Source organism: Microcaecilia unicolor, chromosome 1 (assembly GCF_901765095.1).
Source record: "Microcaecilia unicolor chromosome 1, aMicUni1.1, whole genome shotgun sequence".
Lineage (NCBI taxonomy): Eukaryota > Metazoa > Chordata > Amphibia > Gymnophiona > Siphonopidae > Microcaecilia > Microcaecilia unicolor.
The window spans coordinates 575,941,398-575,959,931 of record NC_044031.1 but is presented as its reverse complement, the minus strand read 5'-3'; the positions used below and the strand labels follow the sequence as shown (position 1 = coordinate 575,959,931).

General features: G+C 44.0%; 1 protein-coding gene across 2 annotated transcripts in view; it reads right to left on the bottom strand.

Annotated features, from left to right (window-relative positions):
• The window catches only part of COL14A1 (collagen type XIV alpha 1 chain), a 417,802-nt gene that overhangs the window by 50,695 nt on the left and 348,573 nt on the right, over nt 1-18,534 (bottom strand). The gene's annotated exons all lie outside the window — the stretch shown is intronic.

Genomic DNA, 18,534 nt, shown 5'->3' with positions numbered 1-18,534 from the left:
CTGTGTGTAAAATATACTTTACACATGGAAAAATCTTTATAAAATTACCCCCAGAGTTAGCATTTTTCTAGTCCTACTGTTTCTCATGGTTGTAAGAGCTGTGGTTTCATCTTCTGATTTTTCCAGATCACCGATTAGGCTGCTGTTGTCATAGCTGTGTCATAATTGCATCAATCCTTCCTCTACCTATTAACTGTACTTGTGAGTTACCAGACCCTTTATTCAAGAGTGCTTTATCCTTAACTGTATGATCTTTTTGAAGGGGTGGGCAACCTTAGTCCCTGAGGGCAGGAATCAGGTTGGATTTTTAGCATTTCCGCGATAAATATGCGTGAGGCTATATATGCAAATAGATCTCATGCATATTCATTGGGGAACTCCTGAAAGTCTGGGTTGTGGCCCTCGAGGACCAAGGTTGGCCACCCCTGTCCTATAGCAAGCCAAGGGGATGTGGTAGAAAGCTGTGTGGTCTTCCAGCACAGTGATTTACTTTCGATTTTCCTGTGCAAATCTTATTCCCGATGCAGACAGAATTTTAATCAGCAGTAAAACTAAAGCACTAAAGGGTAGTGCAGTGGGCATGCAAAAAGCTAAATTTTAAATCATTCTAATGTAAAGAACCATATTAATTTTTAATGTGATTTTTTTTACTTGTCTCATAGAACTTACTCCAGCTCAGGACTGAACTAAAGGTGCAGCACAGTGATGTGCCACACTGTTTCAGATGATCTTATTCAGCAACAATCCCTGGCAGCCCAAGTGGTCTCCTTATCCCACATTCCTGACCCCCCTGGCCTTATAAAAGTGTTCCTGGTGGCCCGTTGCCCATGGATCTCCCAACCCCCAGTCCCACAAACATATCTCTGGTGACCCACCCCAACCTCCATTTAAGATCTGGTGGCTCAAGTAAGCCCCCCCCCCCCCCCCCCACTCCTCCTTCCTGACCACAAAAAGCAAACTCTGGTGGCCACCCGCAGACCCCTCAAACCTCCTCCCTTACCTCTTCCACCCACCTCAAAGTCAGGAAGCAGGAGCAATGCCCACTAGCTCCTGCATCTGCTGCTATCATCTTCCCAAAGCTATGACACCTGACCCCTAGTGATGCTTAGGAATGCATTGCTAGATGCCAGTCTTCCAAATAAGGCAATGCTTTCCAAATAAGGAACGTAATACTGTACCTTGACACACTGACCCCTAGAGGTTCATTACATCACACTGCTAGGGTTCAGGTGCCACCATTTTTCAAGATGGTGGTAGGACACAGATGATGCCACTGAATGCCTTACTAAACCAAATAAGTATTATTATTGATTCAGAGGAGTCAAGCAACATGAAATATCTCCCTGTGCTGGGAGCCCAGTCCAGAAGTGCTCTAAACCAAATAGCCCTGGGGAGAGGGTGGGGCCGGGGAGGCTGAGGGACTGGGGTCCCTAGAAGTCTACTATGGAATTTTTGTGGGTATGGATGGGGGTGGAGGTAAGGATGGTCGGTGAGTTAGTCTGGCATATTATCTTTTCAAAGTGTCTCCATTCCTCTTTATGTGCCAATCTCCATGCATGCATGGACAAAAAGAGAGAAAGTTTACTCATGATACAGCACACCACTGCATATAATGGTGTTGCACAGGACTGAATTAACCCTTTGGTGTGCCCTAGACAAACAATTGCATTGGGTCCTTCATGGTAATATTTTAATACATTTGAAAACTTCCACAAATAGGGCCCTGCAACGTCTGACAGATGAGAAAAACTAGTAGAAGAGGAAGACACAGGTAAGAAGTTCTGCTCGCTGACTCCTGCTGACTGGGGGACAATGAATATAGAATGGGGAGAACAGACAGACCTCTGCTCTGCTGGTAGCTGTTGCTCTGGTTCCTCCTACCTCCACTCTTCTGCCAGCTGCCTTTGGAGCCAATGAATTAGCACATTTGAGAGGGCTCTTCCTAAATATTTGGATCCTAGGCATGTATCTAGTTAGCATATGCCTTAATCATGTCTTCTGTGCACTTTTTTATTCTGTGAACGCACACTTATTAACATGTAATTTGCATACCATTGGTTTACTGCATCGGGAGTAAAATGTTTTTTCTTTTTACTGTTGATGCAGTAAATTGAGATTGTGAGCTCACTAGGGACAGAAAAAGTACTGCATATAATATATAAACTGCTTTGGTTATATCACAGAATGGTGGTACAGTGGAACCCTGATATAACGCACCTGGCAATAACACAAACCTGCATATAATGCGATCATGTCTTGGCTCCCTTTTTTTTTTTACATACAGCTCCTTTTGCAACAGATCAATTTTGGTTCAGTTGTATTCATATTATATTGACCTCACTATAACGTGACCTCGCATTTTACCTGATATTTTATGGATCCCAATCATAGCGTTATAATAGTGTTCCACTGTATATTGAGCATATGGATTAAAAACTAGTTGAAGGATAGGAAACAGAGAGTGGGGTTAAATGGGCAGTATTCACAATGGAGAAGGGTAGTTAGTGGGGTTCCTCAGGGGTCTGTGCTAGGACCGCTGCTTTTTAATATATTTATAAATGATTTAGAGTTGGGAGTAACCAGCGAGGTAATTAAATTTGCTGATGACACAAAGTTATTCAAAGTCGTTAACTCGCGACAGGATTGTGAAAAATTACAGAAGGACCTTACGAGACTGGTAGACTGGGCGGCTAGATGGCAGATGACGTTTAATGTGAGCAAGTGCAAGGTGATGCATGTGGGAAAAAAGAATCCGAATTATAGCTACGTCATGCAAGGTTCCACGTTAGGAGTTACAGACCAAGAAAGGGATCTGGGTGTCGTCGTCGATAATACACTGAAACCTTCTGCTCAGTGTGCTGCTACGGCTCGGAAAGCGAATAGAATGTTGGGTATTATTAGGAAAGGTATGGAAAACAGGAGTGAGGATGTTATAATGCCGTTATATCGCTCCATGGTGCGACCGCACCTTGAGTATTGTGTTCAATTCTGGTCGCTGCATCTCAAGAAGGATATAGTGGAATTGGAAAAGGTGCAGCGAAGGGCAACTAAAATGATAACGGGGATGGGACGACTTCCCTATGAAGAAAGACTAAGGAGGCTAGGGCTTTTCAGCTTGGAGAAGAGACAGCTGAGGGGAGACATGATAGAGGTATATAAAATAATGAGTGGAGTGGAACAGGTGGATGTGAAGCGTCTGTTCATGCTTTCCAAAAATACTAGGACTAGGGGGCATGCAATGACACTACAGTGTAGTAAATTTAAAACAAACCGGAGAAAATTTTTCTTCACCCAAAGCATAATTAAACTCTGGAATTCGTTGCCGGAGAACGTGGTGAAGGCGGTTAGCTTGGCAGAGTTTAAAAAGGGGTTAGACGGTTTCCTAAAGGACAAGTCCATAAACCGCTACTAAATGGACTTGGGAAAAATCCACAATTCCAGGAATAACATGTATAGAATGTTTGTACGTTTGGGAAGCTTGCCAGGTGCCCTTGGCCTGGATTGGCCGCTGTCATGGACAGGATGCTGGGCTCGATAGACCCTTGGTCTTTTCCCAGTGTTGCATTACTTATGTACTTATGTAATGTGTGCATTAGGATGCTGTACATGGAAACAGTGCACCATTCTAATGCGAGGCGTATTGCATTAAGCCCCTCAAAGGGTTGTTTTCTTCCTTTAGTTCTCTCAACTTGTACATTCCATAGCCTTTACATTTTTAGACTGGGTCCTTTCCTCTCTCCCCCCCCCCCCCCCCCCCCCCCCCCCCCCCAATCTTCCATTCTGCTTTCTTGGACTATTTTCATTGTTTTCTCTTTTGTAAGTGAAGTTATGTTAGGAAACTGTTGCAAACTGGCTCTTTCAAGATAAACCGAAACTGGAACCCTATTAAAATCAGAAGCTCTATGGATCAGTTGGCATCAATTATTAACTATTCTTCCTTCAACTGCCAGAGTAAACACTACTTTAAAAGGCACAGTGTTAGTTACTAGTCTAGGCATGAAACTTGATACGAAGTTATACATGCCAATCAAGATTTCGATGTTGGTGTGGGGGATGTTTCTACTGCTTAGGCAAATTTGTCAGCTTAGACCACTGCTAAACAAAAAAATGATTTTATTACAATCATTTATGCGTCAATAACAAACCACCGGTAGTTGTTTTATTGTAATGCTCTGTATCAGGGTCCAGCTTCTGCAGAACACTGTATTTGGGGTTTGCAATCTGTTTTGTAGAAAAAGTCATTGGTAAATTCTGAACTGAGTTTATGAAAGGAAATAATAAAACTTTTAGCAGACTGTCTCTTTGCTTGGTGTTTTTAGCATGATTTCCACGACTCTTCATAAAGCATATTGGTACACACTTAAAAGATCTAAATAGATATGTCATGGGGAAAAAAGGCAGAATAGGGCAGATACAAACATTTAGATGCCTCCAAGGTTTAAATTTAGAAGAGGTGAGCCTCTTTCAATGGCAAGAAAGCTCTGGAACAAGAAGTCATAGGATGAGGAGCTAGAGGTATATCTTAACAGAAAGGGTGCTGGGTACAAAGAAGAGCCTTCCAACGGGGCAATAAAGATGAAGACAATGTCTGAATTCAAGAAAGCATGGGCCAAGCACAGAGGATCTCTCATGGAGAGGGACTGTAGAGCTGAACAGTTGGTGTGGATTAACAGACTATATAGGCCTTATGGCCTTTATCTGCCTTCATTTGGTATGTATTTATATTTCTGTGTCCCTTTATTCACTGTTCAGTGACTCCAAGTGGGTTTGATTTGTACATGACAGGAATGAACCTCATTCCTAAACCAAACAGGGGACATTAGGTATAATTTCAATCTCTCAAATTTAGCATTAATACTTGCCTTAATTCTTGCATTGTGTCAAAGGGAACTTCCTACACTTGGAAATTCTATTTAATCAGGCCAGGGGTGCCCAATACAATTGGGAGTAGTATGTCTGTATCTTTCTGCCACATTTTCTTGGTCTCCAGTTACATTGCTAGGTACTTAAGGGTATTCTCTCTCTCTCCATATGTTGAACAGAGTAGTAGCTTTGTACTGACACTTCTATATCAGTAATGCTGGTTTTCTTTTGTTTTCTACTTTACCACGATGTTTGGTTATCTTTCATCAAATATTTTATTGGTCTGGGTGGGAATAAGAACATAAGAATAGACATACTGGGTCAGACCAATTGTCCATCTAGCCCAGGATACACTGCATGGGGCAGGGTGCTGCCATTTTGATGATGATGGTGCTGGAGGCGGGAGCGAGTTGCATTGCTTCTGCCTCATTCAATGTACGGGAGCAAGGGGGTCTCGCTAGATTACTATGGAGTCATCTGAGGAGATTTTCACTACTCAGAATTATTCTGGACATGATTTAAGAACCAGCTTCAAAAGTGGATGCAGTCAATATGGGCAAGACATTCAGCGCTATTTCACTGTTTATCTCAGATGAATATTAGTGCTTAGCGGCCAGCTTGGTCACCGGCTGTGTCGCGTGATATAGCCGGTTAGTGCCAATATTCGTTGGCTGACTGGCTAAGTTTAGCAACATAAATAGCAGGTCTATCTTTGGCCACCATAACTTAGCCAGACAGCTGATGAATACCAGCTTAACTGGCTATGTTCATAGCTGCCAACCCCCACCCCCCTGGAAATTCAATGCCGGCCACCAGATACAACTTAGCTTAGTAGGCAGAAGCAGCAACTCCTTGAGCCACTGATGCTGGCACCCCATGCATGCTTAGTTATCGGTGGCTCAAGGATGTTGCCGCCATCTGCCAAGCTTAGTAGAAGAGAGTTTTGGCTGCCTTCAGAGGAGGTCCTTGACTGGTAGGGCTTGGGGATCCAGGGTCAGAACTGGTGTTAGACATGCTAGGGCCCAGGGCAGAAAATAAAGAAGGCCCTCCCCCTCCACCTGCCATTACATTCACATCAACAGACTCTGACCAAATACAGAACAAGGGATCATAAATTATAAATAAAAATACATAGACAAAAATTGAACTGGGAACGTCGGCATGTACTGCGACAGTGGAGAAATTAAAACAGAAATGTATTTCCTTTTCTATTGAACACAATAAAATGACATCTGTTATGCACATTTCTCAAGCTAACATATTTCAGTTAATAAATTCAAAATAAATGCCTTTTCTACCTTTGCTGCCTGGTCATTTTATTTTTCCATCATTTTGGTTCCAATTTCTCTTTTCCACTTTCCTGTCTTTCTGTTAATTCTCCTTCAAGCAGCTGCTGTCCATTTGTCTTTTCTCCTCTCTCGTTCCATTCCCTCATTCCACTTGCCTCTGATATATTGATCTTTCATTTTAGCTCTTTCCTATCTTTTTCTTTTCTGCTCTCTGTCCACTCACATTTCATCCTCTAACTCCTTTCCATCTTTTTACTTTTCAGATACCTATCAGATTTCTATCTCCTTCTTTCACCTACTAGCTCTCCTATTCCCCATCTTACTCCTTACCCAGCCTTCCATTTCCTTCCATCTTCAATCTACTCCCCATTATATTTCTACCCCCTGTAATTACTATCCTCCTCTCATTCATTTCCTTTCCACCTCCATTGGCCTCTCCCACATGGTTCCACCATTCCCAATGTCTCTCTCCCTCCATCCTTCAAGCCCAGTATCTGATCCCTCTTTCTCGCATATTGTTGACCCTTCTCTCTTTCCTCTTGCCCCCCTCCCCCAGAGGCCAGCATTTCTTCCTCTCTCTTCCCTCCCATCCATTATCCAGCATCTCTCTCTTACTCCCTTCTACCCTTGGATCCAACATTTCCCTAATTCTTTCCCCTCCTGTGCAGCATCTCTCCTTCCTTCTCCTCCACCCTCATGTCCAACATTGTTCCCTCTCTTTTTCCTCTTCCCTCTCTTCCATTGTCCTCCATCTCTCTCCCCCCCCCCTTGCATCCCAAGTCTAACATCTCTCTAAACCCTGCAGCATCTCTGCCTCCCTCCACCACCATGTCCAACATTTCTTTCTTATCCTTCTCTCCCCTGTGCAGCATCGCTCCCTCTTTCCCAGGTCCAACATTTCTTCCTTTCTTGTCCTTCACCCCTCCTGAGCAGCATCTCTCCTTCCCTCCCCATCCCACCCTACCCTACCTACATCCAACAATTATCCCTCTCTCCCCCCTTGCAGCATCTCTCCCTGTCTTCCCCCTCATATCTAACAATCATTCCTCCACTCACATGTTCAACAAATTTTCCTGTCTCCTACCCCCCTGCAGTATCTATTCTTCTCTCCTTCCCCTCCACCCCATGCCCAACAGTTTTCCCTCTCTTCTAACCCCCTATGCAGCATATCTACCTCCCCTCCACCCCCATGCCCAGCAGTTTCGTCTCTCCTAACCCCTGTACAGCATCTCTCCCTCCCCTCCAACCCTATGCTCAACAAATTTCCCTCTCTCTTACCTCCTCATGCAGCCTCTCCTTCTCTCCCTCCTCTCCACCCCATGGCCGACAATTTTACCTTTCTCCTATCCCCCATGCAGCATTTCTCCTCCTCTCTCTCTCCCCTCCACCCCATGCCCAACACTTTCCCATCTCTCCTACCTCCCCCCACCCCCACACCATGCAGCATCGTTCAAAGGGTTGCTGACAGCGTGTAAGAATTACTGTTGCTGCTCTGGCTGACACAGAAGTCTTTCCTCTGCCGCATTCCTCCCAGGAAACTGCATCAGAGATGGGGAGGAGGGACATGACAGAGGGAGGCTTCTGGGTCAGCCAGCAGCAGCGACAGTGATTCTTACGCGTTGGTGGTAACCCTTCAAGCAGGTGCCGAGGGAGATAAAAAACACAGCAGCGGGAGCCTAGCTTACTCCCTAATACTACGTGCAAGAGTGCACCACTGCTGGTGGAGCCTGAACCCAAAATGGGTGGGCCTAGGCCCACCGGTGGCTATGTCCCTGTTTGGATGGGATTAGGGAGGGCTTGAAATCTGGATGTTCAAGATCAATTACTGAAGGGGAAGAAATATACATGTCTAAAAAGAAGGACATCATTTTTTTAGACCTGTTTCAGGCACATCTAGGGTACAAAAAGGTGCCCAGATTGAACAGCTTTCCACTGGAGGGATTATGCCACTGGTTCCCAAACCTGGTCTTGGAGGCACCACAGCCAGTCAGGGTTTCAGGATATCCACAATGAATATTCATGAGAGGGATTTGCATTCAGTGGAGGCAAAGGTCCAAGAAAGCAAAAGGGCAGACGATCTGCAAACTCCAAGACGGAAAATCAACAGAGCAGATCGTTAGGATTTGTATATACATTTTTAATATTTCATTAATAAATTATATATTTTTTCTCATAACGATCTGCTCTGTTGATTTTCAGTGGAGGCAATGCATGCAAATCTCCCTCATGGATATTCATTGTGGATATCCTAAAAACCTGACTGGGGTGCCTCCAGGACCTGGTTTGAGAATCACTGGATTAAAGCATGACACCTCCTTAATCCTCCAGTGGCTGCTGTCCTCCTCTCTCTCACCTTGAAAGTGAAACTGAAAGGGGATACTAGGCTCTATGACAGCTTCAGGTATTATGGGCATTCTTAACAAAGCACAAAGTAAATCTGAGGAGTAGCCTAGTGGTCAGTGCTGCAGGCTGTAAATGAAGGGACCCAGGTTCAAATCTTACTTTAAAGGCGTGTTTTTTTTTTTAACTGGGAGCACTCCAGAAACAGAAAAATATCTACTGTACCTAAATATATAAGCCACCTGCAAGCATACAGACTACAGAAGTGGTGTATATTCAGGTACAGTAGGTATGTTGCCGTTACTGGAAGACTCACAATTACAAAAAAAAAAAAAAAAAGAGTTAAAGTGGGCTATGAACCTGAGTCCTTTGGTTCACAGTCCACTGCACTGATCACTAGGTGGCCCCTCTGCTCTGCATGGATGTTTGTGTGGCCATTTTCAAAGAATACTGCCATACAGATGTTTATGTCCCATTCATAATTTGGACATTCCAGTTTGTTAAATGGATGTTCATGCCAGGGGCATAGCCAGACAGCAGATTTTGGGTGGGCCTAATCAAGAAGTAGGTGGGCACCAAGTGTTCTTCTCCTCCCCCCCCCCCCCCCCCCCCCCCATGCGATGAGGCCAGTATCAGCAGCTTAGGAAGCTTAGACTGCTGAAGTGGAGAGCAGTGTTTTCAGCACCATCAGGGGGAGGTCTTCATCTGGCGGAGCTTGGGATCACCACTAGCTAGCATTAACTATGTGCTGCTATTGGGTGGGCCCGAGTTCTAAGTGGATGGGCCCCGGCCCACCCAGGCCCACCTGTGGCTACGCCACTGGTTCATGCTAGGCGTTTCCAGCATATAGAAATCTTGACATATTTCCTGTTCAAAAATATATGTGAGTGTGATACTGTGAGCAAGGGTTGAGGGTGGCCCTTCATATTACACACCCAAGGTTGCAAAAACAAGGTACACACTTTATTAACTCAAAAGCTGAGGCCTGTTACTTCACAGGTACAGAAATCAAGGATAAAATCTCTTGAGATTCAGAGAAAATCTTGACATGGGCATGCGGCTGGCAGACCCCAAAAGCATTGTCTAAACAGTCTCTTTCTTAGGTTGCCCAACACTGGTCTGGCTCCAGCCAGGCCTTAGAACAGGATTCCCACAAATTATATAAGTCAAAGTTCGGCTTACCTCACTAAGGTTAGGTAGCTACACTTAGGCAGGGAAGGCACACACTGTGGATCCACGTTTTCCTCCTCTGGGCCTCCTTGCCTCAACTCTGCCCCTGTCTTTTATACTTCCTGGCAGCCATCCTCCTGGTTCCACCCCTCCCATGTCGCTTCCTCTTTGGGTGGGACTAGGGGATTTCAGCTAGTCCTGATTCTGTGAGGGAGTATTCTTAAGGGAGAGGGGTAGTGTTCTATAGACTCTCTCACAGTGAGATGAATACCTGTTTGCGACATTCTGACTTGGATGTCACTATTCTGACTTGGCTGTCCTTTGGAAAATGCCCCTTTAAATATCCTAGTATCAAAATCAATAACACAAAAGGAGGGAATAACAAGACAATTATGTTCAGATGACAGTAGTGTCCTAAGGGGAACATAAGATGTCAGCAAACAGGGATAGACAGAATCTTAAATGTGATCCTGTAATTAATGGGTAACCAGTGTTTGTCCTGGACTAATGGGGTCAAGTGGTCATATTTCCTTGAATTTGTTATCAACTTAACAGCCATATTTTGCACTATCTGTAACCATTTAAGGTCCGATGCTCTCAGACCACATAATAGCACATTACAGTAATCAAGCTGGCTAATAATAAATGAGTGCACAAGAACACAGAGTGCTGATTTGGAAAATAAATTCCTTACTGAATAGATCATCCTCAGCCTGTAAAAGCAACCTTGTACTATACTAATGATATGAGATTGAAAGTTCAGGTTTGGATCAAGTACTACTCCCAAGACTTTCACAGACAGACCAAGAGTAATCCTTGCACCAGCTGTTAGAATCAGAGTAGGCACTTTGAGAGCACCCTTCCTCGAAAATAATACCCCCTGCATCTTTTCATGGTTAAATGTAAACTTCTGAGAGCACAACCAAGCAGCAATCACATCAAGTTTATGATTCAAGGATTGCCTCCACTGCATGCAAATCTATCTCATGAATATTCATTGTGGATATACTGAAAACCTGACTGGCCGGGGTGCCTCCAGGACCAGGTTTGGGAGCCCTTAGGATGAACTTGGAAAGAGTGAAAGAACCCAGATCCCCACAATATAAGGACAAAACGACCGATAGTGGCACGTGCCCGTACAAATTGTACTTCATGTAACAGCGTGTATGTCATATTGTGCCCCTGCCACATGATTTATGTAGGAAGATCGAGCCGTCCGATTAAAATTAGATTGAATGAGCATAAATCGCGGATCAAAAACAAGATATTGACCGCCCCCTTAGTTCAACACTGGGTAGAAAAGAATCATTAAATGGAAGATATTAGATGGCGTGTCATAGATCATGTTCAATCAGGGTGGGAGGGTGGTAATACTGGATCTTTATTAAATTATAAAGAGCAAAGGTGGATTTTTCAACTCCATGCTTTACACCCTTATGGATTGAATTCTGAAATAGACTGGTGGTCACTAATTTGATTAGTGATCACAAGGATGACGTGAGCCTATCAAAAGCGGTGAATTTTAATCAGCTGTGGTCTCTTTAAATTGCTGGGGCTAATGAAGACGCCGCAGCCATTTTGTTTATACGAAGAAGTGAAGTTCTAAATGGTATATCACAGTGAGTTAGCTCATAGGAAGAGCTACCTGTGGTTGGCGGGATTTTATGCACTTTTTTGATGTACTATTTCTCTTTTTAGTAAACCTCTTCCCTGGTAGAGGTTTAAATTGGAGATACATGGACTTCCGGTGGAGGCATGGAGCGGTGAAGACGTGAGACAGAACTGCTCCGGGGCGCATATTTAAATCGGCGCTCGTAGAGACGAACTCCCACCCAAAAACTGAAGCAAATACTAGCACAGACACTCAACATATAAATTGGCTAGAAGTGGCGGCTGAGGAGGCGCGGATGGCAGCGAAAGCGGCTCGAAAAGATCCTAAAGAAAAAGCCCGCGCCGCGGAGAACAAAATGGCGGACAGGGCCGCGCCAGCATCGCCGTTGCCAGGCACATCATGGGCTGCAGAAATCACGGAAGAGGTGAGGGCAGCGGTGGAACAAGCGGTGGGCAACAAATTGCAATTAATATTAGACAAACTAGAAGGGCTGACTGAGAGGCACACGCAACTGTTTACCGAGCTTCAGGAAGTGCAGCGCAGAGTCGGGATAGCGGAGGAGGATATCCAAAAGGTCTCAGAGGAGCACCCGAGAATGCGGGCACGCCTGGCAGAGGTGGAGGCAAAGCTCGACGATCTCGAAAATCGTTCGAGACGGAACAATCTGCGCCTCGTGGGGCTGCCTGAAACCCTGCCTGAGCGGAATCTCTGTATATTCTTAGAAAAATGGCTACCGACGGCACTTAACAATGAGGAGTTGACAACAGCATTAAGGGTGGAGAGAGCGCATAGACTTGGCCAGAGGAGAGAGGATACAGGCAGGCCTCGAGTGGTGATCCTGAGGATCTTAAATTATGCCCATAAAATGCTCATCTTACAAGAGCTGCGTGCAGGCAAGCAACTGGAATACAAAAGCAAAAAAATCCTCTGTTTCCAAGATTATTCAACTGCAGTGTCCACAGCAAGAAAGGGCTTTGCACCGCTATGCACCAAACTTGTTGGGCTTAAATACAGATTCAGCCTTTTATACCCAGCTAAGCTCAAACTGCTGGAAAATGGTCAAGCAGTCTATTTCGAGAAAGTGGAGGAGGCAACTAAATATGTAGACCGGATGCTAGCCAAAGAGCGCGAGGGATGAGGCAAAAAAGGAAGCTTTCTTAAGGAAAGAAGAGAATACAATGAACATTGGTCACAGGTTAAAAACCTCAGTGGAGATGGTTTGGTTTATAAAAACGCGCAGTAAAGTCATGTTTGGACTCTATGACTGTTGGTATACAAGTGAAGCAGGTAACCAGTTATGAGGAGGATTGGCTGGCTTGTATCGGGAGAAAAGCAGTTGCATACTTTGGTTGTTTAAATTTTTTGAAAGTTTGTGGTTGGCTCAGTTGCTGGAAGCATCAAGGACACTTGGAATGGCAGGCAACTACTGTCAGAGGAAAGAAGGAGGAACAGCGGTCATGAGGGATGCAGACAGTGATTGTTTGAATCTCCACTGGGGAGATATTGTGCGCCAAGTGTAAGCAAAGCGGAAAAATGTGATTGTTTGGGCTAACAGGCATGGTCTTTTGAGGACTACAGCTGGCCAAATGAAAACTGGCACAGTGCAGGGCTGGCACAGCTATGAGCCTGAGGAGAACTGAAGGTATTCGCGAAGGTCATGTGCAGAAGAGACTTTTCCGTTTACCTAGTTTTAAATATAAGAAACTTGATGAGAAATAAACCTTGGTGACGGAATGGGTGGGTGGGGATAAATCACAGATACGTGAGGCGCCCTAGCCTTGGAAATCAGGAAGTTCTGCCAATAGGCAAGGGACGACAGATGGTGGGTATAGAGGGTGAAGGGGATATGGGGGGGAGGGAGGGAGGATGGGAGGGAGGGGGAAGGGAAGGGGGGAGGAAACCCTTGTATGCATGGAGTTGGAAGGAGAGAAGAGTGAAAGAGAATTTCGAGGTGGCCCAAAGAAACAGGAAGGAGGAGAGGGCGGAGGCTGGGACGCTCTCTCCATGTGTAAGAAAGAAGAGTGTATGTAAAGCTTTGCAAGTAAGACACAAAACTGAGAGAGGTGTGACATGACAACATTGCAGTGCATAACATGGAATGTGGGGGGCATCCACTCGCCGATTAAGAGGCAAAAAATCCTGAAAATGCTGAATGATAAAAAAGTGTCCATAGCGTTCTTGCAGGAAACACATCTTACAAGGGATGAGCATAAGAAGTTGAAAACCTGGTGGGTGGGAGAGATGTATGATGCACCAGCAGTCGGGAAAAAGGGGGGAGTGGTGATATTGATAAGGAAAAACTTGAATGTAGAGGTTAAGAAGGTGGTGGCTGATAGAGGAGGGAGATATGTTATGGCTTCGGTGGTTGTGGAGAGACAGCCACTTCTGCTATGCAACATATATGCACCTAATACCTATGATAAGAAGTTTGTCACTCAAATCACACGCACAATCCATAGTCTGGGTGATACACCTTTAATGGTAGGAGGGGACTTGAATGATGTAGTGGACCCGACTTGGGATAGGTCTCAACCAACTGGGAGGGATCTGGCCAGAAAGGAGAGAGGTAATTCCAGAATCTGTGACATGTTAGAACTGGTAGATGCATGGAGAATATTACACCCGGTAGACAAAGATTTTACGCATCTTTCCAGGGCACACCAAACGTTATCTAGAATAGACTACATATGGATTTCTAGAGAGTTACTAACAAAAGTGGAGGAGGCACAGATAGGTCCCATAACGATTTCTGACCACGCATGGGTGAGAGTTCAGATTAAAGTAGGAGAGGGAGGATATCAACTAGGATCTTGGAGGTTTCCAACTTATCTTTACCGTGACCCCCAGTTCTTGCCCTTCCTGGTGGAGAAATGGAGAGATTATAGCAACAACAATGAAAAACATAAGATCGATCCAGTACTCTATTGGGAAGCGGGGAAGGCGGTCCTGAGGGGGGATATAATATCCTATCTAGCATATAAAAAACGGGCCAGGAATAGGGAGGTGATGAGGCTGGAAAGACAGGTAGTAGCGCTGAGGAAGAAATATGGGGTACACCATGAACTAAGATTTAAAAGACAGTTACTGAAGACGCAACAGGCCCTTAATGAACTCTTGCATGAGCAAGCACAAAAAACGAACATATATTATAAATACAAGTTGTATAGGTTTGCTAATAAAAGTGGTAGACTACTAGCTCGAATCGCTCATAGGCGCTTTAGTGCCAAAAAAATACTTGTAATGGAGGATAGCACGGGTACACGGGTAAATACAGATGAAAGTATAGTTAAAATACTAGGGGACTTTTTCGGCAGCCTATACGCAAAACAAAAAGACCTAGTGAGACCTAGCGAGACTTATCTTCATAGTGTGGATCTGCCACAGATTTCAGAAGAGGATGCAGAGGTACTAAATGCTCCTATTACAGAAGAGGAGGTAGTCCTGGTAATTAAAGGGAGCAAATTAGGGAAGGCACCGGGGCCGGATGGCTTGAGGAATGAATTTTACAAGCTTCTAAATAGTGAGATCAGTCCTGTGTTGACCGAGGTATTTAATGATAACATACAACAAGGACAGTTGCCTAGGCACCTAAATAGAGCGCAAATCAGTGTATTGCCAAAACCAGGTAAACCAACTGATAAACCAGACTCGTATAGACCAATATCGTTGCTGAACACTGAATTAAAATTTTTAGCAAAGATATTGGCAAACCGGCTAGCCAGAAGTATACCATCACTAATTATAGACTCACAAGTGGGGTTCACGTGTGGAAGGGTTATAGCTAAGAATATGCGTAGAATATGGGTTGCCTTGGAAAAAATAAGAAATGATAGGAGCAAAGCCCTGCTAATTAGTTTCGACGCCGAAAAGGCGTTCGACCGAGTTGATTGGTCTTATTTGTTTGCAGTGTTGGAGGCCTATGGGATCAGGGGCTCATTTGCGAGGGCAGTAAGAACTTTGTATACAAATCCGCAGGCTCAGATATTTGCTAATGGGCTACGGTCTGACTGGTTCCCAATAAAGAGAGGCACGAGACAAGGATGTCCACTGTCGCCTCTCCTTTTCATATTGGCATTGGACCCTCTTCTCAGAGAAATCCAGTCCAATGCTGATATTAAGGGAGTCCAGATACGTGATTATAGTTTTAAAACAGCAGCCTTCGCGGATGATCTACTGGTATTAATCACTGATCCAAACCGATCTTTGCCACATCTTATGGAAAGTTTAAAGGAGTACGGGGACTACTCGGGATTCAGATTGAATTACCTGAAGTCTGAAGCATTAGCTAGTCATGCAGAACTTGAGAGAGAGTGGGGAGATAGATTTCCAATAAGGTGGGCAAGGGGTTCTTTTAAGTATCTGGGAATACAGCTCCCTATGGACACCAGACAAATTTATGACTTGAATGTCGCTAAATTACTAAAGGATACTCAGGAGCAATTAGCCCGTTGGGCTGGGCTACCTGTGTCCCTTATGGGCAGGATACAACTATTTCGTATGATACTTTTCCCGCGCTGGCTTTATGTACTACAAGCGCTACCGTTACGCCTGGGAAGGCGAGAGCTGGTAGCTTTGCGAAAACTAGTAGTGAGGTATTGCTGGGCTGGTAGAAAACCTAGGATGAAGTGGCAATATCTTCTAGGGAATTGGAGGCAGGGAGGGTTAGGCATTCCAGACATGAGGATATATAATCAGGCATGTTTGTTGAGGCATCTGAGAGATTGGATCCTTGATACAAACACTTACACGGATGTGAATCTAGAGAGGGCATATTTCTATCCTTGGCACCTGAATTACCTACTTCATGTTAGAAGGAAAGGGCAACTGCCGGAAAAAGTTAAAGATAGCATGTTGCTGGGACCGCTATGGCATGTGTGGCGGGAACTGGTACAAAGGTGGGGTCAGGATCCAACGGTTAGCAGACTATTACCTCTTGTTGGGAATAAGGATTTTACACCGGGCAGTGATAATGCAGTGTTTCGGGCGCTTCAATGTCAAGGGGTGGAACTATTGGGAAGCTTCCTCAGAGACGATAATACTGTGATTTCAGTGGTTGACTTCCAATGTAAGTGCTCAGGGGGACCATTGGGGATATTGGCTTATCATCAGCTGGCTCATTACATACTTAGCATCCCAAAGGAAGGATTAACTCATAGCTTTGAGACTAAGCTGCGGGAGTTTTTGGAAGGGGATGCGTTGGGGCAGGTCTCTGTATCTTGGTTTGTTAGAGAGCTGGAGAAAGGGCTACCACGGAGGAGGGTAATTGAGGTGGCGATGAAGTGGGGAACTGAAATTCATAGGAATATCTCTGAATACCACTTACAACAATCATTGAGGGGCATGCAGAAGGTGATACATAGTGCAGAGTTGCAAGAGTGTCATTACAGAATAATACATAGGGCATACCTCTCTCCCAGAAGGGCATTTCATGCACGGGTGGCAGAAATGGATGGGTGCCTAAAATGTGGTCAGGGCGGCGCAAATTTATCGCACTGTATATGGCAATGTGTGACCATAAAGGCATTCTGGAGGAGAATAGGCCAATTTGTAAGGGAGGTTACCGGATGCCCAGTCCAAATTACGTTTGAAAGAATGCTGCTCAGTGTGCCTGAACAATGGGGAGTAGGGACACAGGGAGAAAGACTGTTTCTGAGCAAATCCTGTATAGTGGGGAAAAAGTGTATTATGAATCACTGGATACTAGACACCCCCCCTTCTTACTGGTACTGGCGAAATAAAATGCATCAATTAATGTTATGGGAAGCGAGAGGGGCGAGAGCAACACCAAAAAGACAGATACGGTTTTTGACAGTGTGGGGACAGTACATAAATTTGATTTCACCGAAGGCAAGAAGTCAAGTGCTTAATGGGCTCCCATGGGGAAATGGAGAAGATAGGTCGAGATAAGGAGGAACCATGCAACAAGGGGGGGGGGGGGGTTGGGAGGGAGGAAAGGGAGAAACGTAAGTTTTGGTTAATAAGTTTGTGACTAAGGTATGTTTGCTGATAAAATCTTTGAACCAACAGAAGGTATATTAAGGGAATGGGGGGGGAGTGGAGGAGAGGGGAGGGAGGGAGGGGGGTGGGATGAGGATCGTTGATACACCAGTCTATGATAGTCCAATGTTGATAGCATTATGATAGGAGATGATGTATAATTGGATTAAGTGTTGCGTTATTTTGAAGTATACTCAATAAAAATGCTGTAAACTGAAAAGGGGGGAGGGGGGGGGGGAGAAAAAGATGTTAGAAAATATTGATGATGCAGTTACGATATATGTATGAAACTGTGACCTGTGCCTATGCACACAAAGTGTTTGAATTTCCTGTTTATGTTCACGCTGTTTATTATCATCAATAAAAACCGTTGAAACATAAATTGGAGATACATTGCTGCTTAAAGTCTCTTCAAAGCTAAGTTATAATATTTTATCTCTTTTGGAAAAAGATTTAAAAGTATTTAAGAAGTATTTAAGAAGAAGTTGATTCAAGAAACGATTGAAAATAAATAAATAAATAAGAAAATAGGAGAAAACGGGTTGATCTATTACGAGGTGAACAGCACCATCGTTACAACTGAAAAGTTTTTTTTTAGATGGTTTTCTGCTGTTATAAATTCTGAAGATCCCCGCCTACTTAAATATGAAGGTGTTATTAATGGATACACTGTGAGAGTACTAAAAATGATTTGATTCTTTAGTGATTGGGATGATATGAAGATTGTTTATTGATTTAATCCCTACACTTATTCTATATGGTCCCTTTAAATTAGACATGCTTAAAGTTAGACACATAATTGAGGACTTGCACTAGTATTCTATAAATGACAATTAAGCGCTTAATTACCATTAAAGCATTCTATATATCACACTGAGATTTCCACGTAGAAATCAAAGCATATTCCATAACAATGAGCATAACTTAATTACTTAACAAGCTAATCAGTGCTGATAATTGGATGCTAAGAACCAATTAGCACTAATTGTCATTAGTTAGAATTTACGCGCACTTCTTGCTAAGTCTGTTCTGTAACATGCTGTGCATAAATATAACAAAAGTAGTATTTCCCCAAAAGGACCTCTGGAAATGATTCAAAAAAAGTTATTTGACCAGAGCCAAATAGTTATGTGATCTATAAGTGAAGGAATTAACTCAGAATCTCTCCATGCAAATAATTAATCTAAATAAAATTTTTTTGTTTATAGAGATGTTCTCAGAGTTATTCACTCACCCAAGTGAGGTGCCCCCAATCAAACCTTT